The sequence below is a fragment of the Erinaceus europaeus genome, chromosome 3, assembly GCF_950295315.1.
Source record: "Erinaceus europaeus chromosome 3, mEriEur2.1, whole genome shotgun sequence".
NCBI classification, from domain to species: domain Eukaryota; kingdom Metazoa; phylum Chordata; class Mammalia; order Eulipotyphla; family Erinaceidae; genus Erinaceus; species Erinaceus europaeus.
Window position 1 is genome coordinate 120,078,913 of NC_080164.1, and position 27,522 is coordinate 120,106,434.

The window sequence follows — 27,522 nt, forward strand, 5'->3', positions numbered from 1 at the left end:
TTAATACAATTTTAAATATGGTCTTTTAAGGATTCAAAGAGTACATCAGAGTGGATGTGTGGTGAGCTGGCAGTGAAACTATTACTACAAAATAATGGTGAATACTTGTCACCATGAATTGTCAAACTCAGGAAGTCTAACACTATGACAGTAAGTGGTGATGTAATCTATAGACATGAAGGCAAATAATGTGAGGGAGCAGGGATTCGCTTAGAAGTAGCTCCTCAATATTGCCTATTGCAAACAAGTAAAAAGGAGTTAATATGCAGTTGTTTCAATTTTTCTACTTCTCTCTCTCTATGTCTCTCTCTTTCTTTCTTTTTAATCACAGCACTACTCAGCACTGGCTTTTGACAGTGCAAATATTAATTTTTTTATTTCCCTTTGGATTTTATTAGAATTAGATCATTTACAGACACTATTACATTAAAAGCTTTGGTGGTTTTTTTTTTGTTTGTTTTCTTTTTTTAACCAAAGCACTGCTTAGCTCTGACTTCTGGTGGTGTCAGGGATTGAACCTGAGACCTCAGGCATGAACAAGTTTCAGTATGCTATCTCCCCACCTACACTGAATACAACTTCTAAAGTACAGCTAATAATTTATTTTGCTTTGTTCTTTCAAAATTCTGGATACACAAATCTATCTTGTAATTATTCATCATAGGAAACTCCTTTCATTATTTGCTTATATTACAATTACCTAATTACTTATTTAAGAGTAATTTCTTTTTATTCAGTCCGTTAGGGGAAAAAATGGAACAACTGGGGCCAGGAGGTGGTGCACTTGATTAAGCACACACATTACAGTGTGCAAGGTTCTGGGTTCAAGCCCATGGTCCCCACCTGGAAGGAGGATGTTTCAGGAGTGGTGAAACAGGACTACAGGTGTCTCTCTCCCTCTCTATCTCCTCCTCTCCTCTCAACTTCTCTGTCTCTATCAAATAAATAAAAATAATTTAAAAAGAATGAAACAACATATCTGCCTAGACCAATGGTTCCTTCTCTTCCTCTCTCTCTCTCTCTCTCTCTCTTTTCTCATTCATTTATTTATTCATTAGAAAGATAGGAGGAGAGAAAGAACCAAACATCACTCTGGTACATGTGCTGACAGGGATCGAATTCAGGACCTGATGGTTGAGAATCCAGTGCATTATCCACTACGCCATCTACCACTCTTTTTTTTTTTTGCCTCCAGGGTTATTGCTGTCCACCTGCACCACAAATCCACTGCTCCTAGAGGCTATTTTTTCCCTTTTGTTGCCATTGTTGTTTTGCAAATATTAATTTTATCACAAGAGGTAGTAGCCTTTCTTTACGTCTTCTAGCAGGAATAAAATGGAGGAGTCCCATCTATGAAGCATACCAGATCCTGGCTTCAGATGCAGCTAATCTCTTTTTTCCCTCTTCCCTGATTTAGTACACTTCCGGAAACAAAACAGACAGCCTGCTGTGATGATATATACAGTAGCTGCCACACAGGCCAGCAGGAATCCAATGACATCCAAAGAGTGGTACTGGACCCAGGTGAGGTCATGGGCAGCTGGCCTCAAGTGCTTGGCTCCTTTGTGGCGCATGACAAACTCGATCCAGAAGACTGTTCGGTCTAGAGGCTTCACTGGCTGATCATGCTGAATCCTTGATAACCTCATGGCATTCTCTTTATACCTAGGAAGAAACACAGAAACAGAGATATTGAAGCGATGAGTTAACCCAAGTATATCATTCTACAAAACTTTACTGAAATCTTACACATATTGTTCAAAATGATTATTTGAAGTGTTTATGGCATGTATATTATTTGGAGCTTCATAGATAGTTTGATTTTTAAATTGGAATTTTATGATTTACAAATACATTTCAGACTTAAGAGGAAATAAAAGTGCTATATAAGCCATTGTAGGAAGTATATGTAAGATTGTGGTAATACATAGAATAATCTTACTGAAATATTTACAGGAGAATTATGATTACGAGTGAAATGTCTCCTCTGCAGTCACTGTTATTGTGGGTAACTTCTTTCTTCAACTTTTGTTTCCACCATTATATTCATAGATTTTCTTGAAGTATTCATCATTTTTATGGCATATCTTACTTAATTTTTGCATCTGAATTCTCATCCCAATTATAATAAATCCAAAAATATTTTTCTGTTTTTTAATACTTTATTTCTTTGTTGAATAGAGATGGAGAAATTGAAAGGGAAGAGTAAGATAGAGAGGGAGAGAGAGAGAGGGAGACACCTGCAGCACTGCTTGATTGCTTGTGAAGTAGGAACGTTCCAAGCTGCCCCAATATCAGGACCCATCTTCCTCAGGTGTAGCATAGAGTATATTGTTAAGCCTCTCTTCAGAGGGTGGAACATTGTCTACCATTGTTTATCCAAGTTAAGGGCAAAGTCCTATGGGGGCCCACCAAGCGGTCTATTGTGTTGTACCTGATAAAAATGACCGGTAACAATGGAGAGATGGATTTATTCGAGGTCTAGGCCCATCATGTCTCTTTGGGAATCTCAAGACGCCCTGATTAGGGACCCAGCTGATGGGGTGGCCTGATAGTGACTAAAGAGTCATTGTTAAAGTATGCCAGTCTCTTGCCCTTACTCAGCTTTTGTAGTCCTTGCTTTCATAATGTTAGCTTTGGAGTGAGGGAGAGAACTGTAATAGGAAGTAGTTGAGGAGGGTATCTAAGTCTAAGTAGACACTATTTCATTATGAACATTATACTGACTCATTACAGACTATTGTGTATTTTTGCTTTTAGGTATATATTTTGCCCTAATTTGTGGATACATGTGAACAGATGCAGTGGTCATATAGGCTCCTAAGCTGAATATGGGCCCCAGATCACATCATATTGATGGGGTTTATAGTCAACAATATTTATACACCTTTCCCATATTAGGGAGATACTCTCTTCCCTGATCCAGCTTTCTTGTCCTGGTTCGAACACCCAGCTCCCACCTGCTGGGGAGTTGCTTCACAAGCAGTGAAGCAGGTCTGCAGGTGTCTTTCTCTCCCCTCTCTGTCTTCCCCTCCTCTCTCTATTTCTCTCTGTCCTATCTAACAATGACAACATCAATAACAACAATAATAATAAATACAACAATAAAACAACAAGGGCACCAAAAGGGAATAAATAAATATTTAAAAAAATTAATAAAATTAATTAAATAATAAATAAAATAAAAAGATGATGGGGTACAGGTAGGAAAAAAGAAATCTCACATGTTAATTTCCTGTGATCCACACCTGAAATCTTTATAATGTTATAATACAATGATGTTTCAGTAAGAAATATGATTTTAATAGTTTCAGTGTATAGTTAGCTGATATCATTGAGGCTAAAATCTAACTTTGAAATAAATGATTAAAAATAGATTTATGATCAGTTATGTCACAGTAATAATTTTATATTGAAATTTCAAAGATAGAAAACTCATAGTTACCTATGAGACTAAACCCATCTACAAATATTATCAATGAAAATTTGGTGATACTCACGAAGGGTCATTAATTACTGTCTTCAGTGCACTGAGCAAGTCTTTGCTTGACATGGTGTCCAAGTTCAAACCCACAGCTGCTCCCTTTGCCTTCATATGAGCGATGTTGTCAGGTTGATCAGCAAACAGAGGAATGCCCACCATAGGGACCCCATGGTAGATGGCTTCGTAGATGCCATTGGTTCCACCATGAGTTATAAAAGCTTTGGTTTTTGGATGACCTAAAATGAGGTGGACTTTAGGAAATTATGAACTATAATTCTGAGAAATAAATGAAAGTGAACATTTTATGTCATCAAGAGAGACAGTAAATGATTCAGTGCACAAGTTCATTTATCTATTTCAATCTCAAAGAAAATGTGATTTAATTTGCTAGTCCAGTAAATGAAGAAATCTTATAACTTGAAAATTGAATACACAAATACCAGATGAATAGACTAAAGAGATCATTCTAGGTAAAAGAAATATCATGTATGTGTATAAATAAGGAAACAGTGATGGCATATAAGAACAGAATGTCTTTGATATGTTGACTCTCTTAAATGCTTAGACCAGGGAGAACAGAAGCAACCGGTAGCCCAGCGATACAAAAATAATGTCAAAGGGCATAAATTATGGTGATGTTGTGTATAATACAGCAAATCCTAACAAAGGTATATTTCAAAGTCAGTGCAATTGCCAGATAATGTGATTATAGCAATAACTATCTATTGTCTTCTTAAACCCTAAGACAGCAGGAACCTCCTGTTTCCTCTTTAAAGCCTATTATTTCCCCAGTCCTGGAACCTCTAGGGTGGGGCTCACTTTCCTGCATGCTTCTCTCAATTCATACCAAATGATGTTGCATCCACGGATCCAAACCTAATCAACGCAATGAGTACCACCTCAGCATGCTTCACTTCAGACTGTTTCCGGATTCATCAGGCATGGAATGTCAACCCTTCACCCTAATTACTCGGGTGAGACCTTTTTTGATAATATTTTCAGGAACAACTCCCCCCCCCCACACACACACACTCTTCATCTGTACTATTCCAGCCTTTAGGTCCATGATTGATCAACAATTTGTTTGGCTTTTATGTGAACTCTCTTTTCAACATCCAGGTTCCATATGCTAGCATGATGCCAACCAGACTTTCTGGACACACAACCCCACCAATGTTTCCTGGAGCTGTGCTTCCCCAGAGCCCTTCCCCACTAGAGAAAGAGAGAGACAGGCTGGGAGGACGGATCAACCTGTCAATAGCCATGTTCAGTGGGGAAGCAGTTACAGAAGCCAGACCTTCCACCTTCTACATCCCACAGTGACCTTGGGTCCATACTCCCAGAGGGTTCAAGAATAGGGAAGGTTCAAGAATCAGGGAAGGGGATGGGATACAGAGTTGTTGTGGTGGGAATTCTGTGAAGCTGTACCCCTTTTATCCGATGGTTTAGTAAATGTTTCCTTTTTATAAATAAAAATTTTTAAAAAAGAACAGAATGTCTTAAACAGTGAAACCACCTTGTCTAACATGCAAGAAATGTGACAGTATTGGCATTAGAAATAGAGAAATTATATATATATATATATTTATATATATGATGTACATTGCAGCTTTACAAAACTGATTTTTTTCAGCAATAAATGAAGAGTTAGTGACAATAGAATAGGGGTTGTTGGTTTTCTTTTTCTTTTTTTTCTTCAGAGTTATTGCCTGAGCTCAGTGTAGGAACTACAAATCCACTGCTTATGGAGGCATTATTAAAAAAAAAAAATGGATAGGACATAGAGGCATTGAAAGAGGAAGAGGAGATAGAAAGATAGAGAGAAAGAAACCTGCAGACCTGCTTCAGTACTTGTGACGTGCCCCCTCTGCAAGTGGGGTGCCAGGGACTCTAGCCTTGATCCTTGCATGGATCCTTGTTCTTAGCACTATGGGTACTTAGTCAGGTGCACCACTGCCTGGTCCCAGAATGGTTATTTTTCTATGGTGCTAAGAACCTATTTGAAAAAGCAAAAACAAATAGCAATGAAATGGGAGAACTAAGAGAGAGAAAATCCTGGAACTTGAAACTTTTACTATGAAAATAATTACACCTAAAATAGAGATATTTTAATTCTGACTTTAAGAGAAATGACTATAATGTGTTGTCAAGTGTTACATCTTACACATACATACACATCTTACATCTCCCACAATACTTGAAAATAAATATAATAGGGAGTTGGGCGGTAGCATAGCCTGTTAAGCGAAGGTGGCACAAAGTACAAGGACCAGCATAAGAATCCCGGTTCGAGCCCCAGGCTCTCCACCTGCAGGGGAGTCACTTCACAGGTGGTGAAGCAGGTCTGCAGGTGTCTGTCTTTCTCTGCCCCTCTCTGTCTTCCCCTCCTCTCTTTTCCATTTCTCTCTGTCTTATATAGCAATGATAACATCAACAACAGCAACAGTAATAAGCTACAACAATAAAAAACAAGGGCAACAAAAGGGAATAAACAAATAAGTATATAAAAAAAGAACTTTAAAAAAAGAAAGAAAATAAATATAACAAAACCAAAATTTACTTTTGAATCCTTTCATTAGTAAATGGTCAATACTTTTGTTTTCTTGTGAACTGTTGTTAGAGTGATCTCATTTCAGTTTTTTTTTTCTTCCAGAATCTTACCAAGAAGGTCATTCTGGGGAAGCCACTTAAACAGCCGAGTATTTTTTCCTAACGTGTCTGGTTTCTTGCCTTCAAACCTCCATAGTACCTAATAGGGAGAAAAAGGTGTCTTATTCCAATGGACAAATTCAGTTTTACCATGCTCTAATTCTAAAAAGAAAAGGAAAATAAGTGACAAAAATAAAATCCATTGAAACAACAGTGTTACTGTTATTTTTTTTATTGTTAGAGACAGAGAAGGCAGAGAGACAGAGCGGGTGAAAGAAACCACAGCACTGAAGTTTCCTTCACTGTGGTGGGGGCTGGGCTCCAACCTGAGGCCTGTGCAGAGCAGAACAGCACACTATGCACATGAACTATTTCACATGCACATTTATTGTTAATTAAAAACTCCCTTTGTGCTGTGTTCATATTTAATTTGTATAAGTTAGTTTAATATTCAAGAATATCTACCACCACCACACCTGAACTTTTTATTTTTTATAATATTTATTTATTTTCACTTTTGTTGCCCTTCTTTTTTATTGTTGTTGCCATTATTATTGTTGTTATTATTGATGATGTCATTGTTAGATAGGACAGAGAGAAATGGAGAGAGGAGGGGAAGACAGAGAAGGGGAGAGAATGATAGACACCTGCAGACCTGCTTCACCGCCTGTAAAGTGACACCCCTGCAGGTGGGGTGCCAGGGCTTGAACAGGGATCCTTATCCAGTTCCTTGGGCTTCCTGTCACATGTGCTCAACCCGCTGCACTACTGCCCGACTCCCTACTCCTGAACTTTCTATAATCACATCCTTTACAGATTGAACTGACATTAATAGTTGTACACTGTCAGGGTGGCTCATCTAACCTTTTGTGGAATCTGTGCAAGGCCTGATGCAATCATGTTGGCAGTCTCCTCTGACATGTTTCTGACCATTGATCCCAGAGTAAAGACCACAATGCCGTTTTCTCCAGAGCTCTGAACAAACTGTTCCATTTCCTGTGAAGAGATAATGTACTCCATCATAAGAGAACAACAGGATAGCACACAGTAGTGAAAAGATTACTAGAACAAGTTAAATGAGGACATCATATATTTCAAGAGTTTTCAAAGTAGTAATTTTACAATTGCAGTAATACATGCATGATATAATTTATCATTTAACACTTTCTCAGTGCTCATTTCTGTATTCTTAAGGATAGTCCTGTTCTTGTGCAGTCTCTGCATTGTTAATGTTGTAAAACTGAAATTCTATAAACATTAAATTTTAATTGTATACTTCCTCCTTTAGAACCATCATTCTGTTTTCAGTGTCTATGAATCTGACACCTCATATAATTGGAATTGTAGAGTTTCGGAGTGTTTCGTGCCACTTGGCATAATGCAGCGAAATTTGTTCTTGCTCGAGAATGTAGTAAAGTCTTCCTCCTCTTAAATACTGAGTAATATGCCATGGTATTTATATAATCACTTCTTTTTTTTTTTTTTTTTTACTATATACAACTAATCAAGAAAGTTAATGAACAATCCTGAGCAAGAGATGTTTTTTGACAATATAGACCCAGACTTTTGATTAACACTGTTTTAACAGATTATATGTTTACTAGATGGAAGAATATATCATGATCTTGTTCATAAAGTTTTAAAATCTTTATTTATTGGATAAAGACAACCAGAAATGGAGAGGAGAGGGGAGATAGGGTAGGAAAGAGACAGAGAGACACCTGCAGCCCTGCTTCACCAGAGTGAAGCTTTTCTTCTGAAGGGGACCAGGAGCTTGAATTCGGGTCCTTATGCATTGCAACATGTGTGGTCAAACAGGTGTACGATCACCTGGATCCCACCAGGACCTTTTTTTTTTTTCTCTTAATAGCTTTGTTTTATGCCATATGTTTTTCTTGAATCACATGCTCTATCTAGGTAATATTTCAATAGTTTCCCTACTGTGTGAGATGGTTTCTATACTATTATAATAACAATAATCTCTCATTAAAAATTTTGTTTAATCGCAGCACTGCTGTACTCTGGCTTTTGTTATTATGGGGGACTGAATCTGAGACCTTGGAGCCACAAATAAGAGAGTCTCTCTCTCTCTTTTTAAATTTTATCAGTTATTTATTATTGATTTAAAAATAATTGAGATAACATGTGTATAATTTCACACCATTCCCAGCACCACAATTTTGTGTCACCATTCCCTCCATTGGAAACTGCAGAAGTTCTCCTAAGGTTACAGATATAGGTGTCAACCTCTCTTGTTATATATATTTGGCATTTTTTTTAATGGTCCTTCCTTTGCTCCTTTACTTTCTTTATAATTATTTAATTTATTTATTTTCCCTTTTGTTGTCCTTGTTTTTTATTGTTGTTATTGATGTTGTCATTGTTAGGACAGAGAGAAATAAAGAGAGGAGGGGAAGACAGAGCAGTGGATAGAAAGATAGATACCTGCAGACTTGCTTCACCACCTGTGAAGGGACTCCCCTGCAAGTGGGGAGCCGGGGGCTTGAACCGGTATCCTTATGCCTGGCCTTGCACTTCGCGCCATTTGCGCTTAACCCACTGTCCTACCACCCGACTCCATCTTTTCTTTTTTTAAATTTAGTTTGTTTATAAAATAAAAAAAGAGAAAATATTGACAAAACCATAGAATAAGAGGGGTTAAACTTCACACATTTCCCACCACCAGAGTTCCATATCACATCCCCACAAGAGAGTCTCTTTGCATAACTATTATGCTATCACCCCCAACCAATAATAATCTCTAGCAACAAACTAATCAATAGTGTGGACTGATTTTTCTCATTTTCTGACATACTGGCAAAGACAACTCAGTCTTGTTTTGAGAACATTTAGTACAATGCATTAAAATGATTCAAAGAAATGTAAGGAATACATTCACTGTAAATTTTATATATTTTTGTTCTAATGTTTATTTTCATACTGTTTATATATGTGTGGCATATATCTAGAAAATGATAAGTATTCAAATTATGTTTCACTAAATACAAGATTGTCTTATTATGTTCACTAAATGCAAATTATTTAATCATTTTGGAAATATAGCACAGATCCAATATGTACTTGAATAAATGATAAATATGGTTATTGTATGTTGGTTATTTTACCTACTAGCTTCATTAATATATATTATGAGGTCAGACTCTAATGTAAGAATCATGATGCCAATTATCATTTTTCTTCTCTCAATAAAGTATAAATATTATGGGTGAGAGTATGAAAATAAAAAGCAAGTAGTTTTCTATAACTATCATCTTTGTAGTACAATAATAAGGCCATGTCTATCTGATTGATTTGAACACAAGTATTGTTTGGCCACAAATGTTAACAATTTCTATTAGTATTATTGTGATTGAGGTATTCATTTTTCTTCTCCAAGATCTACCACATTTAAGTTTAGTTTGATGTTCAGGGAGAAGTACTGAGAGAACAGAGTTTGTTTGATTCTTCAATAAACATTGACATAAGACCTTCCTGAAATCAGCCTTCTTCCATGCATGCATGAAATCGATAGCTACATGGGATGCATTTCTCTCTCTCTCTCTCTCTCTCTCTCTCTCTTTAATTTCTAGATTAGGGAATTAATGTTTTACATTCGACAGTAAATACAATAGTTTGTACATGCATAACATTTCCCAACCCCTACAAAGTCCTTTGTCATCCTTTGTTGGACCTGTATTCTCCCCACCCCCACCCCCACCCCAGAGTCTTTTACTTAGGTGCAACATGCCAATTCCAGTTCAGGTTCTACTTGTGTTTTCTCTTCTGATCTTGTTTTTCAACTTCTGCCTGAGAGTGAAATCCATTTATTCCAGGTTCTCTAGCTTGGTGGCATATATTTGTTCATAGAAGCCTCATATGATATGTTGAATTTCTGTGGTGTCTGTTGTGATATCTCCTCTTTCATTTATGATCTTATTTATTTGAGTCTTCTCCCTTTTTTCTTTTGTGAGTCTGGCTAAAGGTTGTTGATTTTGTTCACTCTTTCAAAGAACCAACATTTACTTTCACTGATCTTTTGTATAGTTTTCTTATTTTCAATGTTATTGATATCTGCCCTAACTTTAGTGATTTCTGTCCTTCTGGTTGCTTTAGGGTTCCTTTGTGCTTCTTCTTCTAGGTCTTTAGGATGTGCAATCAGGCTGTAAGGTCGTTTATTTGAACTTCTTCTTGTTTTTAATATGTGATTGTAGATATGAGTTTCTCTCTCAGCACACCTTAAGGACTTAGAGGAAGAGGAAAAAAGGAACCCTAAAGCAACCAGAAGGATAGAAATCACTAAAATTAGAGCAGAAATGAACAACATCGAAAATAAGAGAATCATAAAAAAGATCAGTGAATCCAAATGCTGGTGCTTTGAAAAATTAAACAAGACTGACAAATCCCTAGCCAGATTCACTTAAAAAAAAAGAGAGAAAAAAAAGAGAGAAGACTCAAATTCATAGAATTGTAAATAATAGAGGAGATAACACAACTGACACCAAAAAACCCAGAAAATCATGTGAAACTTCTATGAAGAACTATATGCCACCAAGGCTGAAAATCTGGAAGAAATTGAAGATTTCCTAGGAACATATGAACCAAGAAGAACTACAAAACCTAAATGCAAAAAAAAAAAAAAAAGAAAGAAAAGAAAAAAGAAACATATGTCCTTCCAAAACAGAACCAAGAAGAACTACAAAACCTAAATACATTAATCACAGACAAAGAAATCAAACAGTTATTAAGAATCTCCCCAACAACAAAATTCCTGGACTAGATGGCTTCACAAACGAATTCTACAAAACCTTCAGGAAACAGTTAATATCCATACTTCTAAATCTTTTCCATAAGATTAAAGAAACAGGAAGACTTCTTTTCACCTTCTGTGAAGCCAACATCACCCTGATACCAAAAGCAGATAGGGACACAACAAAAAAGGAAAACTACAGACCAATATCTCTGATGAACATAGATGCCAAAATATTAAACAAGAACTTGGCCAACCGGATATAGCAGCATATCAAAAAGATTGTTCATCACAACCAAGTGGGATTTATCCTGGGAATGCAAGGCTCATTCAACAGATGTAAGTCAATAAATATCATTTACCACATCAATAAAAGCAAAGCCAAAAACCACATGATTATCTCAATAGATGCAGAGAAAGCCTTTGACAAAATCCAACACCCATTCATGCTCAAAACTCTACAAAAAATGGGAATAGATGGGAAATTCCTCCACATAGTGGAATGCATATATAGCAAACCTACAGCCAACATCATACTCAATGGACAGAAGCTGAAAACATTCCCCCTCAGATCTAGGATTAGACAGGGCTGTCCACTATCACCATTAATCTTCAACATAGTATTGGAAGTTCTTGCCATAGCAATCAGGCAAGAGAAAGAAATCAAAAGAATACAGATTGGAAGGGAAGAAGTCAAACTCTCACTATTTGCAGATGATATATTAGTATACATAGAAAAACCTAAAGAATCCAGCAGAAAACAACTGGAAGTTATTAGGCAATATAGCAAGGTGTCAGGCTACAAAATCAATGTACAAAAATCAGTGGCATTTCTTTATGCAAACACTGAAACTGTAGAAGAAGACATCCAGAAATCATTCCCATTCACTGTTGCAACAAAATCAATACAATATCTAGGAATAAACCTGACTAAAAAAGTGAAAGAATTGTATACTGAAAACTACAAGTCACTATTCAAGGTAATAGAAACTGATACCAAGAAATGGAAAGACATCCATGCTCATGGATTGGAAGAATAAATATCATCAAAATGTATATTCTCCCCAGAGCAATATACAAATTTAATGAAATACCCATCAAAGTTCCACTAAGCTTCTTTAAGACAATAGAACATAAATTACCATCATTTACCTGGAACCAGAAAACACCTAGAACTCCCAAAACCATCTTGAGGAAAAGAAACAGAAATGGAGGCATCACACCCCCAGATTTCAAACTAAATTATAAGTCCATCATCATCAAAACAGCCTGGTACTGGAACAAAAATAGGCACACAGACCAGTGGAACAGAATTGTAAGCCCAGAACTAAATCCCCACACCTATGGGCATCTAATCTTTGATAAGGGGCCCTAAAGTATTAAATGGAAGAAGGAGGATTTCTTCAATAAATGGTGCTGGGAAAACTCGGTTGAAACATGCCAAAGAATGAAAATGAACCACCTTATCTCATCAGAAACAAAAATCAACTGCAAATGGATCAAGGACCTGGATGTTAGACCTGAAACTACCAAGTACTTAGAGGAAAACATTGGTGGGACACTTTCCCACCTAAACCTCAAGGACATCTTTGATGGAACAAACCCAATTACAAGGAAGACTAACTCAGAAACATACCAATGAGACTATATCAAATTGAAAAGTTTCTGCACAGCCAAAGAAACTATCACACAAACAAGGAGACCCCTACAGAATGGGAGAAGATCTCCACATGCCATACATCAGACAAAAGACTAATCACCAAAACATACAAAGAGCATAGCAAAGTTAGCACCAAAAAAGCAAATGACCCCATCCAAAAATGGGCAGAGAATATGAACATAACATTCTCTACAGAAGAGATCCAAAAGGCCAACAGACACATGAAAAATTGCTTCATGCCGCTGATTGTCAGAGAAATGCAAATAAAGAGAACATGGAGATACCACCTCACTCCTGTGAGAATGGCATATATCAAAAAGGACAGCAGCAACAACTGGGGACAGAGGAACCCTTCTGCACTGTTGGTGGGAATGTAAGCTGGTCCAGCCTCTGTGGGGAGCAGTCTGGAGAACTCTCACAAGGCTAGACATGGACCTTCCATATGATCCAGTAATTCAGCTCTTGGGGATATACCCCAAGGACTCCATAACATCCAACCAAAAGATATTTGTACACCTATGTTCATAGCAGCACAATTCATAATAGCTAAAACCTGGAAGCAACCCAGGTGCCCAACAACAGATGAGCACCTGAGAGAGCTATGGTATATATAAACACAATGAAATACTATGCAGTTATTAAGAACAATGAACCCACCTTCTCTGACCCATCTTGGACAGAGTTAGAAAGAATTATGCTAAATGAGCTAAGTCAGAAAGATAAAGGTGAGTATGGGATGATCCCACTCATTAACAGAAGTTGAGAAAGAAGAACAGAAAGGGAAACTAAAAGTAGGATCTGACTAAATTGAGAGCAGGGCACCAAAGTAAAAACCCTGTGGTGAGTGTGAGGGTGGATATTTGACTTCCTGGGGTAGTGGAGGAAGGTGTGGGGGTTGAGGGCTGGGGTGGGACACAGTCTTTTGTTAGTGGGAATGGTGTTTATGTAAACTCCTATTAATTTGTAGCCATATAAATCTCTATTTAATTAATATGAGGAGGGAAAAATTGACTGTATATCTCAAACTTTTTAAAGCACAGATTGAGTCTTTTTATTACATAGGCTGAGTCTTTGATATGTTGACTCTCTCAAAAGCCTAGACCAGGGAGAACAGAAACAACCAATGGCACAGCTATATACAAATAATGTCAAATAAGATAAATTATGGTGATGTTGTGTGTGATATAGCAAATTCTAACAAAGGGATTTTTCAAAGTTAACCCAATAACCAAACAATGTGATTATAACGATAACTATCTATTGTCTTCTTGAACCCTAAGACATCAGGAACCTCAGACTTCCACTATAGAACCTATATTTCCCGCAGTCCTGGAACCTTAGGGTGGGGCTCACTTTCCTGCATGCTTCTCTTCATTCATACCAAATAATATTGCATCTGCTGATCCTAACATAAGCAACGCAATGAGCACCACCTCAGCATGCTTCACCTCAGACTGTCTAGAGACTTTATGTGTGGAATGACAACCCTTCAGCTTCATTAGTTGGGTGAGACCTTTCCTTTCATACTATTCTCTAAATTCATTCCAGGTGGGTCAGTTCCCAACAAAGTCCCAAAACCTAGAGATGGACCAGGTCCCATGAGATAGAGCATATGTTCACACGTATCCATAAACTAGGGCAAAATATATACCTAAAAGCAAAAGTAAACAATAGTCTGCAGTGAGTACCCCCCAATACCTCATCTGCACTATTCCAGCCTTTAGGTCCATGATTATTCAACAATTTGTTTGGCTTTATATGTTAACTCTCTTTTCAGCCGCCAGGTTCCAGAGGCCAGCATGATGCTGACCAGACTTCCCTGGACAGATGACCTCACCAATGTTTCCTGGAGCTCCACTTCCCTAGAGCCCCACCCTACTAGGGAAAAAGAGAGGCAGGCTGGGAGTATGGATGGACCAGTCAATGCCCATGTTCAGCTGGGAAGCAATTACAGAAGCCAGACCTTTCACCTTCTGCATCTCACAATGACCTTGGGTCCATACTCCCAGAAGGATAAATAATGGGAAAGTTATCAGGGGAGGAGATGGGATACAGAGATCTGCTGGTGGGAATTGTGTAGAGTTGTACCCCTTTTGTCCTCTGGTTTTTTAATGTCTCCTTTTTTAAATAAATAAAAAAATAAAAAGAAAAAAGAAAAAGGAATCAATAATACATTTTACTGTTGTTACAATTAGGACATAGGTTAAGGATATTAAGGTAAATGAAATAAGCAGGAAAAAAATGTAAAATTCCCCCCTTTTTTTCAGAAGGAAACAAAAATGAATAACACCAGGAACAAAAAAAAAGTATCAAAACTCTGACCACAGAAATATCAGAAAAGAGGTGGAGGTGAGATATTGGTAGGTTAAAGGAGCTAAGTACTTGGCTTAGAAGGTAACTGGCATATGAGGTGGATGTGGACTATATAGCTGTAACTATTAGGTGTACATCTGGGGTATCTACAGTGATTTAATTAAAAATATGCCTACTAGTTATTTTCAAAATGGAAACCCACCGCAACTCCTCATCTGCATTATTCCAGCCTTTAGGTTTATGATTAATCAACAATTTGTTTTACTTTATATGTTCACTTGCTTTTTGACCACCAGATACTAGATGCTAGCATGATGTCAACCAGACTTCCCTGGACAGACAACCCCATAAATGTGTCCTATAGCTCAGCCTCCCCAGCGCCCCACACCACTAGGGAAAGAGAGAGACAGTCTGGGACTATGGATTGACCGGTCAAAGCCCATGTTCAGTGGGGAAGCCAGACCTTCCACTTTATGCATCCCACAATGACCTTGGGTCCATACTCCCAGAGGGATAAAGAACAAAAAGCTATCAGGGGACGGGATGGGATACAGAGATCTGGTGGTAGGAATTGTGTGGAGTTGTACTCCTCTTATCCTATGGTTAAGCATGAGGTCCTAAGTTCAATCCCCGGCAGCACATGTACCATAGTGATGTCTGTTTCTTTCACTCTCTCCTATCATTTGTCATGAATCAATAAATAAAACCTTAAAAAAAAAAGAAAGTGAAATGTGGACTGTTCAAGGTATATAGTCTCAAAAGCAAAAGAGTCTGGTCAGGTGGGAGGAAATGGGTTCTTCACTGTAAACTAAGTTCCCAAAAGAAAAAAAAATCTTATACAAATAGAACACTACTATGTTGCTTTAGCAGGTCACCTGCCAACAATTCTTGTTGTATTAAATATTGTATTTTAAAATTAAAAATGTTTATGCATGACATTAAGGCTTCCAGACGAGTATTTTCATTCAGTTAGAGAGACAGAGGCACAGGGAGAAGAGAGACACTATAACACTGAAATATCTCCAATGTCTTAATATTAATAACCTTAATAATGAAGTGATGGTAAGTGAACGTTGAGCTTCATCTAAACATGTTGTGAGTACACATCTTTGTTTCTGAGGAAAAGTTTTCCTTTTAAGATAAAATACTTAGAGTTCTATGAAGACTAGGAACGTTCCAAGCTGCCCTAATTTCATAACCCATCTTCCTCAGGGGTAGCATAGAATATGTTGCCCAGCCTCCCTTCAGAGGATGGAACATTATCTACTACTGTTGATCCAAGTTGAGGGCAAGGTCCTATGAGGCCCACAAAGGGGTCTATTGTGTTGTTCCTGATATAGATGACCGGTAACATTGGAGAGAGGGATTTATTCAAGGTCTAGGGCCATCATGTCTGTTTGGGAATCTCAGGACTCCCTGAATAGGCCCCCAGCTGATGGGGTGTCATGATAGTGACTAAAAAGTCATTGTTAAAGTATGCCAGTCTGTTGCTCTTATTCAGCTTTTATAGTCCTTACTTTGATAAGGTTAACTTTGGAGTGACTAAGGGAAGTATAATAGGAATAGGTGAAGAGGGTATCTAAGGCTAAGTAGACACTATTTCATTATGAACTTTATAATGTCATTTTAGGTCTCTCTACTTTACTTGCTTGCTGCATATTCGGACTCACTGCAGACTATTGCTCGTTTTTGCTTTTAGTTATCTATCTTGCCCTAAATTATGGATACATGTGAACATATGCCCTATCTCATGGGACTTAGTCTATATCTAGGTTTTGGGACTTTGTTAGGAAGTGAATCACCTAAAATGGAATTAGAGAGTCCTATGAAAGGAAAGGCCTCACCTGAGTAATGAGGCTGAAGGGCTGACATTCCATGCCTGATGTCTCTGGACACAGTGTGAAGTCATTGTGAACTCAGATCTACAGGAATGCAGAGGTCACATAGACTTCTAAGCTTAATATAGGCCCCAGATGACATCAAATCAATGGGGTTTACAGTCAACAATATTTATGTATCTTTCCCATTTTTGGAAGCTACTCCCTTCCCTGATCCAGCTTTCTGGTCCCTTTTCCACCTATGACATCATCTCCCCAGACAATAACTTGGGTGCACTTGCATATCAGATTTCAGACTCAGAAAAAAAAAAAAAAACTAGTATAGTATGGATCCTTTGAATATAACTAAAATATTCCTACTAACTATCGACAAATCAGAGACCCCCACATCTTCATTTGCACTATTCCAGCCTCTAGGTTCATGATTAGTCAAAAATTTGTTTGGCTTTCTGTTAACACTTTTTTCAGCCACCAGGTTCCAGATGCTACCATGATGCCAACCAGACTTCCCTGGGCAGATGACCCCACCAATGTGTCCTGGAGCTCTGCTTCCCCAGAGCCCCACCCCATTAGGGAAAGAGAGAGAGAGGCTGAGAGTATGGATCAACCTGTCAATGCCCATGTTCAGTGAGGAAGCAATTACAGAAGCCAGACCTTCCACCTTCTGCACCCATAATGTCCCTTGGTCCATACTCCCAGAGGGATAAGAAATAGGAAAGCTTTCAGGGGAGGGGATGGGATACAGAGTTCTGGTGGTGGGAATTGTGTGGAGTTGTACCTCTCTTATTCTATGGTTATTGTCAGTGTTTCCTTTTTGTAAATAAAAGTTATAAAACAATAATAATAAAAAAGAATACTATGATGAGGCTTCAAGTAAAGAAAATGCCATAAACAGGAAGAGGTTACCTTCGGCAGGGGTTTGGCAGGTTTGCAGTGGAGCCCTCCAATAAATTCAAAGTTTGGCAAGAAAGGACGAGGAAATTCAAAATCCCAGTAGGTTCGAATGAGCCATATTTCAGCTTTCTTCATAGTCTCAAGTAATGTAGTGGGTCTGCCTGTAGCATAAAACAGTAGCAAAATACAGAGGAGATACTAATATTGTGCTATGAATATGCCAGGTAATTTACTGCAAGGATCTTGGAATAAAGTAGTCAATAATGCTACATATATTAATACACACAGCTTCATGTATATGTGCAACTACTGAGTTGTCAGAAATGTCTTGATGCATTTTTGCATAGAAAGACAGAGAAAACTATGTCACAGCTTTTCTGACAAACCAACATAATATATGCATACAAATCACACATTATATATGTAGATCTTATATGTACAAAATACAAAGTGAGAAGAATTTTTGAGTGTGTGGGGCTGTGGTGCACTGAGTTAAGCACACCTATAACCAAGCCCAAGAAGCCAGAATAGAGCTCTGCTCCCCACTTTCAGAAGGTCTGAAGCAGGTCAGCAGGAAACTTTCTCTCCCTCTCTATCTCTCTGTCCTCTCTCAATTTCTCTCTATCACATCGAATAAAAAAGATAGAAAGAAAAAAAAAGAGACGTTTTTGAAAATTAATCTTTAGAAACTCTACTTAAAGAGGATGAAAAACTGGGAAGATGTGCCACTCCCTGAGGAAATGAATAAAGTACAGGGTACCTTCATCTCCTTCAGGAAGCGATATTCCCCCCTCCCATAGATCTTATAAGAGAAGTTCCTAGACCTGGACTCAGAAATAACTGTCTCTACATGAATGTACTTCAGTCTTCACTCTTTTTGTTACTTGTTTCTGAATAAGCTCATGCTGTTGGAATAGCACATTGCTTTTGTTTAAGGTCAACATTTTCATGTCTGATGTCTAATTGTGAAAGATTGCCTCAGGTAATATGGAAAAAATACTTAAACTAGATAAGGAATCCGATGAGAAATAAGCACAAACTTTTTCTAAATTCTTCACAGAAAGTTGTTCTAGAACTGTGTAACCCCCAGGACTGGGTGGTTGTGCACCTGCTTCAGGACACATATTAGAAGATGCAAGGACCTGGGCTCGAGCCCCCAGTCCCCACCTGCAAGGGGAAGGCTTTGTGAGTGGTGAAGCAGTGTTTCAGGTGTCTTTTCATCTCTCTCCTTCTCTGATTTCTCCTTCTGTCAGATTTCTGGTTGTCACTTTTCAATAAATGAATGAAGATAATTTTAAAAATTAAAGATTTACAAAACTCCTTAATCTCTGTGTGTGCATTAAGCTAGTCAATAAAGTTTTAATGCCATTTTTAAGGGTTGTAAAATCAGCACAGCACATGGAATTTTGAAGGTAGTGAAACTACAGTGTATAAAATGTAATGGTGGATAATGTCATTACAAGTTGTTAAAAACCTTATCATGTGTAACACCATTACATTGCAGTGGACTCTCATGTAAATGTATGGACTTAAGAAGACTAAAGTGGCAGTGAAGTATCAACATTTATAGCAAGTGCACCAATCCATCAGTACATTTCAATAATGGAGAAGTCCATGGAGTTGTGTGACTTGAGGTTAGTGGAGAATCTCAACTTAGGACTGTGGACCTCATATTTCTGTATGAAATAAAGACTATTGCTGATGAATAAATGAGACTGGACATGGAATTTGTTCAATAGATAACAGTAGATCAAGCTGTGGTTTTAGACTTGTTGGAGATTCCTTTTAATGGACCATATAGTTGGAAATGAACCAATAATTTGAGCTTTTCTGTAACAGTTGTGAGGCTAGAGAACATTTTATATGTTAATTTCAACATCTCAGTTTCATCACCACTTTTAAATTCCAAGGTTAAGTTTAGATACTCTCTTTCAGGAACTTGGGATATAAGGGCATCATGCTACTAAATAAAACAGTACTTACCTAAGACATCACTAAAAGGGATCCCATATCTTCTCATTTATGAATTGAAACCAGAAGTCAAAATAAAGAACATAAATCATGTTTTTGACCCTCTGCATGAATGACATATGATCACTTAGTTCAGATAAAACAACAGGCACATAAGCTGGTGGAAGGGGCATTCCTCCTTGATGCCGCTCCAGTGCATAGCCTGGAGTAAAGTGTACATGAAAGGGACATTAAGCAGCTCACCCAGGAGCTCAGCACATGGAGTAATAGGATCTGAAAGAACAAGATCAAACTTTGATTCTTGTAGCTTCATCATGAGATTCTTGTTCAGAACTGCTTCTCTACAGAGCTTATAAACCACAGCATGAAATTTCCAACCTATTTATTCCATAATTGAAAAATAAGACCAAAATGCATCTGTTGGCATCTTGTAGGTCCATGTATGAATCAGTTCCATAAAAACATTGTTGAATTCATCTTTACTGACTGATGTGGTGTAAGTCTCAAATTTAATAGCAGATTTTTTGTTGGGATCAATGAGAATGGAAGCCGAAGATGTCAGAACAGTCACTTCATGACCTCTCTGGACAAGCTCATCTAGGATTGTCTTTTTTTTTTTTTTAAATAATAGATATAGGTATAATTTTATTTTATTTTATTTTATTTTTTTTAAATTTTTTATTTAAGAAAGGATTAGTGAACAAAAGCATAAGGTAGGAGGGGTACAACTCCACACAATTCCCACCACCCAATCCCCATAACCCACCCCCTCCCATGGTAGCTTTCCCATTCTCTATCCCTCTGGGAGCATGGACCCAGGGTCGTTGAGGGTTGCAGAAGGTAGAAGGTCTGGCTTCTGTAATTGCTTCCCCGCTGAACATGGGCGTTGACTGGTCGGTCCATACCCCCAGTCTGCTTCTCTCTTTCCCTAGTAAGGTGTGTCTCTGGGGAAGCTGAGCTCCAGGACACATTGGTGGGGTCTTCAATCTAGGGAAGCCTAGCCAGCATCCTGGTGGCATCTGGAACCCGAGTAATGAAGCTGAAGGGTTGTCATTCCACACGTGAAGTCTCTGGATACAGTCTGAGGTGAAGCATGTTGAGATGGCAATCGTTGCTTTGGTTAGGTTGTGATCGACGGATGCAATATTATTTGGTTTGGATTGGGAGAGGCATACGGGAAAGTGGCCCTATCCAAGGGTTCCAGGACTGGGGGAAGTAGGGGCTCTATAGTGAAGATGTGAGGTTCCTGCTGTCTTAGGGTTCAAAAAGATAATCAATAGTTAATATTATCATCACATTATTTGTTAATTGGGTTAACTTTGAAAAGTCCCTTTGTTATGGTTTGCTGTACAGTACCCAGTATCTTATATATAGCTGTGCTATTGGAAGCTTCTAATCTACTTGGTCTAGGCTTTTGAGAGAGTCTGCATATCAAATACATAGCCTGTATATTAAAAAGATTCAGTTTGTCTTTAGAGAAACTTTGTGACATACAATTGATTTCCCCCTCTCATATTAAGTAACTACTGATTTATTTGTCTACATTTTGCTAGGAGTGTACATAAACACCATTCCCACCACCAAAGGACGGTGACCCATCCCTCCCGCCCACTCCCACCCCCCACTAGCCCAGGAAGCTACATGTCTACCCCTAACCACTGGGCTTTTACTTTGGTGCCCTACTTACAATTTGGTCAGGTCCTGCTTTTAGTTTCCCTTTCATATCTTCTAAGTCAGCTTCTATTGATGAGTGGGATCATCCCATACTCATCTTTATCTTTCTGACTTAGTTCACTTAACATAATTCCTTCTAGCTGTGTCCAAGATGGGTCAGAGAAGGTGGGTTCATTGTTCTTGATAGCTGCATAGTATTCCATTGTGTATCTATACCACAGCTTTCTCAGCCACTCATCTGGTGTTGGGCACCTGGGTTGCTTCCAGGTTTTAGCTATTATGAATTGTGCTGCTAAGAACATAGGAGTACACACCTCTTTTTGGTTGGGTGTTATCGAGTCCTTGGGGTATAACCCCAGGAGAGGAATTATTGGGTCATATGGAAGGTCCATGTCTAGCCTTGTGAGAGTTTTCCAGACTGCTCTCCACAGAGGCTGTACCTATTTACATTTCCACCAGCAATGTAAAAGGGTTCCTCTGTCCCCACAAGCTCTCCAGCATTTGTTGCTGCTGTCCTTTTTGATGTATGCCATTCTTACAGGAGTGAGGTGGTATCTTAGTGTTGTCTTAATTTGCATTTCTCTGACAATCAGTGACCTAGAGCAGTTTTTCATATGTTTGTTAGCCTTTTGGATCTCCTCTGTGGTGAATGTTTTGTTCATTTCCTCTGCCCATTTTTGGATGGGGTCATTTGCTTTTTTGCGGCTAAGTTTGCTGAGCTCTTTATATATTTTCGTGATTCGTTTCTTGTCTGATGTCTGGCATGTGAAGATCTTCTCCCATTCTGTGAGGGGTCTCTCTGTTTGTTTAATAGTTTCTTTGGATGTGCAGAAGCTTTTCAATCTGATGTAGTCCCATTGGTTTGTTTCTGCTTTGGTCTTCCTTGCAATTGGGTTTGATTCATCAAAGATGTCCTTGAGGTGTATGTGGGAAAGTGTTTTACCAATGTTTTCCTCTAAGTATTTGATTGTTTCTGGTCTGACATCTAGGTCTTTGATCCTTTTGGAGTTGATTTTTGTTTCTGGTGAGATAAAGTGGTTCAATTTCATTCTTCTGCATGTTTCAACCCAGTTTTCCCAGCACCATTTATTGAAGAGAGCCTCCTTTTTCCATTTAATCGTTTGGGCCCCCTTATCAAAGATGAGATGCCCATAGGTGTTGGGATTTACTTCTGGGCTTTCAATTCTGTTCCACTGGTCTGTGTGCCTATTTTTCTTCCAGTACCATGCTGTTTTGATGATGATGGCTTTATAATATAGTTTAAGGTCTGGGACTGTGATGCCTCCATTTCTGTTTCTTTTCCTTAAGATGGTTTTGGCAATTCTAGATGTTTTCAGGTTCCAGATAAATGATTGTAGTGTTTGTTCTATTCTCTTAAAGAAGCCTGGTGGAACTTTGATGGGTATTGCATTAAATCTGTATATGGCTCTGGGGAGAATATTCATTTTGATGATATTTATTCTTCCAATCCATGAGCATGAGATATCTTTCCATTTCTTGGTATCAGTTTCTATCTCCTTGAGTAGCGACTCATAGTTTTCAGTATACAAGTCTTTCACTTCTTTGGTCAACTTTATTCCTAGGTATTTGATTGATTTTGCTGAAACAGTAAATGGGAGTGATTTCTGGATGTCCTCTTCTTCAGATTTAGTGTTTGCATAAAGAAATGCTACTGATTTTTGTACATTGATTTTGTAGCCTGATACCTTGCTATACTGCCTAACAACTTCCAGTAATTTTCTACTGGATTCTTTAGGTCTTTCTATGTATACTGTCATATCATCTGCAAATAGTGAGAGCTTGACTTCTTCCCTTCCAATCTGTATCCCTTTGATTTCTTTCTCTTGCCTGATTGCTATGGCAAGAACTTCCAATACTATGTTGAAGAGTAACGGTGACAGTGGACAGCCCTGTCTAGTCCCCGATCTGAGGGGGAATGCTTTCAGCTTCTGTCCATTGAGTATGATGTTGGCTGTAGGTTTGCTATATATAGACTCCACTATCTTGAGGAATTTCCCATCTATTCCCATTTTTTGTAGAGTTTTGAGCATGAATGGGTGTTGGATTTTGTCAAAGGCTTTCTCTGCATCTATTGAGATAATCATGTGGTTTTTGGCTTTGCTTTTATCGATGTGATGAATGACATTGATTGATTTACAGATGTTGAACCAGCCGTGCATTCCTGGGATGAATCCCACTTGGTCATGATGAACAATCCTTTTGATGTGTTGCTGTATCCGGTTGGCCAAGATCTTGTTTAATATTTTGGCATCTATGTTCATCAGAGATATTGGTCTGTAGTTTTCCTTTTTTGTTCTGTCCCTATCAGCTTTTTGGTATCAGGGTGATGTTGGCTTCATAAAAGGTGGAAGGGAGTATTCCTGTTTCTTCAATCTTATGGAATAGCTTAAGAAGTATGGGTATTAACTGTTTCCTGAAAGTTTTGTAGAATTCATTTGTGAAGCCATCTGGTCCAGGACTTTTGTTGTTGGGGAGATTCTTAATAATGGTTTCAATTTCTTTGTCTGTGATTGGTGCATTTAGATTTTGTAGTTCTTCTTGGTTCAGTTTTGGAAGTGCATAGGTTTCTAGGAATTGTTCCATTTCTTCCAGATTCTCTAGCTTGGTGGCATATAGTTCTTTATAGAAGTTTCGCAGAATTCTCTGGATTTCTGTGGTGTCAGTTGCGATATCTCCTGCATCGTTTACAATTCTATTAATTTGAGTCTTCTCTCTTTTTTGTTTGGTGAGTCTGGCTAGGGGCTTGTCAATTTTGTTTAATCTTTCAAAGAACCAACATTTGGCTTCATTGATCTTTTGTATGGTTCTTTTATTTTCGATGTTGTTTATTTCTGCTCTAACTTTAGTGATTTCTGTCCTTCTGGTTGCTTTAGGGTTCCTTTGTTCTTCTTCCTGTAAGTTCTTGAGGTGTGTAGTAAGGTCGTTCATTTGGGCTTCTTCTTGGTGTTTAATATGTGATTGTATGGCTATAAGTTTCCCTCCAGTACTGCTTTCGCTGTGTCCCAAATATTTTGATAGGTTGTGTCTTCATTTTCATTAGTTTCCAGGAACATTTGAATTTCCTGTTTGAGTGAGTCTCTGACCCAGTGGTTCTTAAGGAGCATGTTGTTTAGTTTCCAAATTCTATGTCTTTTAATAATTTTCCGTTTGTAGTTAAAAGTTAGTTTTACTCCACTGTGGTCTGAGAAGATACTTGGGATGATTTCAATGCTCTTGAATTTATTGATGCTGTCTTTGTGGCCTAACATGTGGTCTATCCTTGAGTATGTGTTATGTGGATTTGAAAAGAAGGTGTATTCCAGTTTTTTGGGGTGGAGGAGTCTGAAAATGTCCAAGAGGTCTAGTCTGTCCATCTCTTCATTCAATTCTCTTGTATCTTTATTGGTTCTCTGCTTTGTTGATCTGTCTAAGTGTGAGAGTCGGGTATTGAAGTCTCCCACTATTATTGTATTACTATTGATGTATTTTTGAAATTCTTTCAGTAGATGCTTAATGTATTTAGATGGTCCCTCGTTGGGTGCATAGATGTTAATAATTGTTAAGTCTTCTTGGCTGATTGATCCTCTAATCATTATGTAATGTCCTTGCCTATCTTTTATTACTTTATTTAATTTAAAATCTATCGTGTCTGAGATGATAATGGCTGTTCCTGCCCTTTTTTGTGGACCGTTAGCCTGTATGATAGTTTTCCATCCTTTCACTTTAAGTCTGTGTTTATCTTGTTGTGACAGATGGGATTCTTGCAAGCAGCATATGGTTGGGTTATGTTTTCTGATCCATCCCCCCACCCTGTGCCTTTTGATGGGTGAGTTTAAGCCATTGACATTTATTGATATTATGGATTTAATGTATTTAGTGCCATTGTTCTAAAAAACAATTTGTTTACTCTGATACATTGCAAGTATTATAGTGATGTTCTTGTTTATAAGAGGTCTTTTAGTACCTCTTTCAGGGCCGGCTTGGTGATAGTTGCCTCCTTTAACTGTTGTTTGTCTAAGAAGGTTTTGATCCCTCCATCTAGCTTGAATGAAAGTCTAGCAGGGTATATTATCCTTGGTTGAAACCCTTTTTCATTCAGGGCTCGATAGATATCTTGCCACTCCCTTCTGGCTTTTAGAGTTTGAGTTGAGAAATCTGCAGATAGTCTTATGGGTTTTCCCCTGTATGTGACTTTTTGTTTCTCTCTTGCAGCCTTTAGGATTCTTTCTTTATCCTTACTTCTTCTCATTGTGACTATGATGTGTCTTGGTGTCTTTAGGTCTGGGTTGATTCTGTTTGGAACTCTCTGGGCCTCTTGAACCTTGATATCCTTTCTGTTATTCAGGTCTGGGAAGTTTTCTTCTATTATTTCCTCTAGAATGTTTGCTTCCCCTTCCTCTCTTTCTTCCTCTGGCAGGCCAATTATACGAATGTTACTTCTTTTGAGATCATCCCATATGTCTCTGTTGTTGTTTTCAGTGTCTCTCAATCTCTTTTTAAGCTCTTTCACCTCTTTCTTAGTTTTCTCTGACTCATCCTCTGTCTGACTAATTCTGTTTTCTGCTTCTGTTAGTCTGCTTTCCCTTGCCTCTGCTTCTTTCTTCATTACAGCTATTTCAGCTTTCAGTTCTCTAATTGTCTCAAGATAATCAGTATTTTCCTTGGGCGTCTCAACTGTTGTTTCCCTAATACTGCCATTCCTTTCCTCCAATGTTGTTTTCATTTCTGTGATTAATAAGTTTATTATTGCTTGCATACTTTTCTTATCTATGGTTACTTCTGACTGATTTGTGGTTTCTTCTGGGCTCTTGTCTTCACTCATTGGGGTAGCAGTTTTATTTGTTTTTAATCTACCCATTTTTATTTATGTGTTTCTCTCTTTTTTTTATGCTCTGTTGTTCCTCAGTTGTTGTGTTTTGAGCACTAGTAACACTGTACTAAATACCTTTATGACAATTGCCCTCACCAACCTCCGGAATTACAGTAGCAACTGAAGTAAGTATTGAAGGAGTTTAATCGTTACCAGTTAGCCAAACAATTTCTCCAATCCGTGAAAAAATAGTAACCAAATCCCAGTGAAGAAGGAGAAAAGAAAGAGAGGATAGCAAGAATAGACAGTTATGCAAATCTACTATCCAGTGTATATTCTCGGGGTAACAAGAGTGTAAAGGGAACTAGAACAGAGATACACACATAGAGAGTCCACTCTGGGTCAGATTTCTTCCCCAAAGTAATTCACAAATTCAGAAAGGCAAAGAAGAAAGAAGTGTATGACAAGATTAAAAAAAAAAAGATATAGAGAGAGATAAGAGAGAGAAAAGGGAGAAGATAAGAAGAAGAGTTGTAATTAAAGAGCAGTGCGAGGAACTTCCCAAATGTGTATCAGTGAATTGAAAAAAAAAAAAAAACACCCTGTTTGGTGGTATGGGGTATCCTGCTAGTAGCTGGTCCCAGGCACTGCTTATGGGGGGGGGGGGGGGGCGGGAAGGATGTATGCTTGAAAATTAAAAGGAAGAAAAAAGAATTTTTTTCCCCTACTCTAATTCTTAACCCAAATTAAGTTATAGACACCTCCTTGGTTTTACCGCTATGACACCTTATTGGCTGGCCTGCTAAAGGCAGAAAATCCTATTGTTTACATGAGATGTGTCCGGAGCTCAAAGGCTAGCCGCTTCTCAGTCCGCCATCTTCCGGGAAACCCCCCCTCCAGACTTTTTTAAAGGATTTCTCAAAAATGAAAACTAACTCCAAGTCCTTTGATCCAATGAGAGCTATACTCAAGAAGTCTTTGGATCCGCCCTCAGGGTCCCAGTGGACCCTGGAGACTCCCAAGAGGAAGCCCCTGAGCTAAAGTGCTCTCTCCGGGTCCTCTGCCCGCTGCGCTCTGCAACCGGCGGAGGAGGAGCCGCCTTCCTGGGCTGGCGGAGGACAATGCCCGGCGTACTCGCCTTGCCCGGCGCCGCCTGGGTATTCTGGAGCCCCGCTAGTCCGTGTCACCTTTACTCTAATTCTTAACCTAAATTAAATTGTAACCACTTCTTTGGTGTCACTCCTTATTGACTGGCCTGCTAAAGGCAGAAAATCCTACCGTTGCCGACGATGCGATCAGAGCACTCGCTGTTAGAGACTTCTCAGTCTGGCATCTTCCTAACTCCCCCTAGGATTGCCTTGATGTTCATCCAATGACTGTATTCTGTGGGCCACACCAGCACCTTTCCACACTTCCCAGAGCTAAAGTAACAAGCCACTTGTAGCAGCAGAAGAACAAAAGTACACTTCATCGGCATCTTGG

General features: G+C 38.4%; 1 pseudogene; it reads right to left on the reverse strand.

Moving 5' to 3' along the window:
* Window positions 1-1,331: 1,331 nt before the first annotated feature.
* Window positions 1,332-27,522, reverse strand: LOC132537531 (UDP-glucuronosyltransferase 2B15-like; annotated as a pseudogene).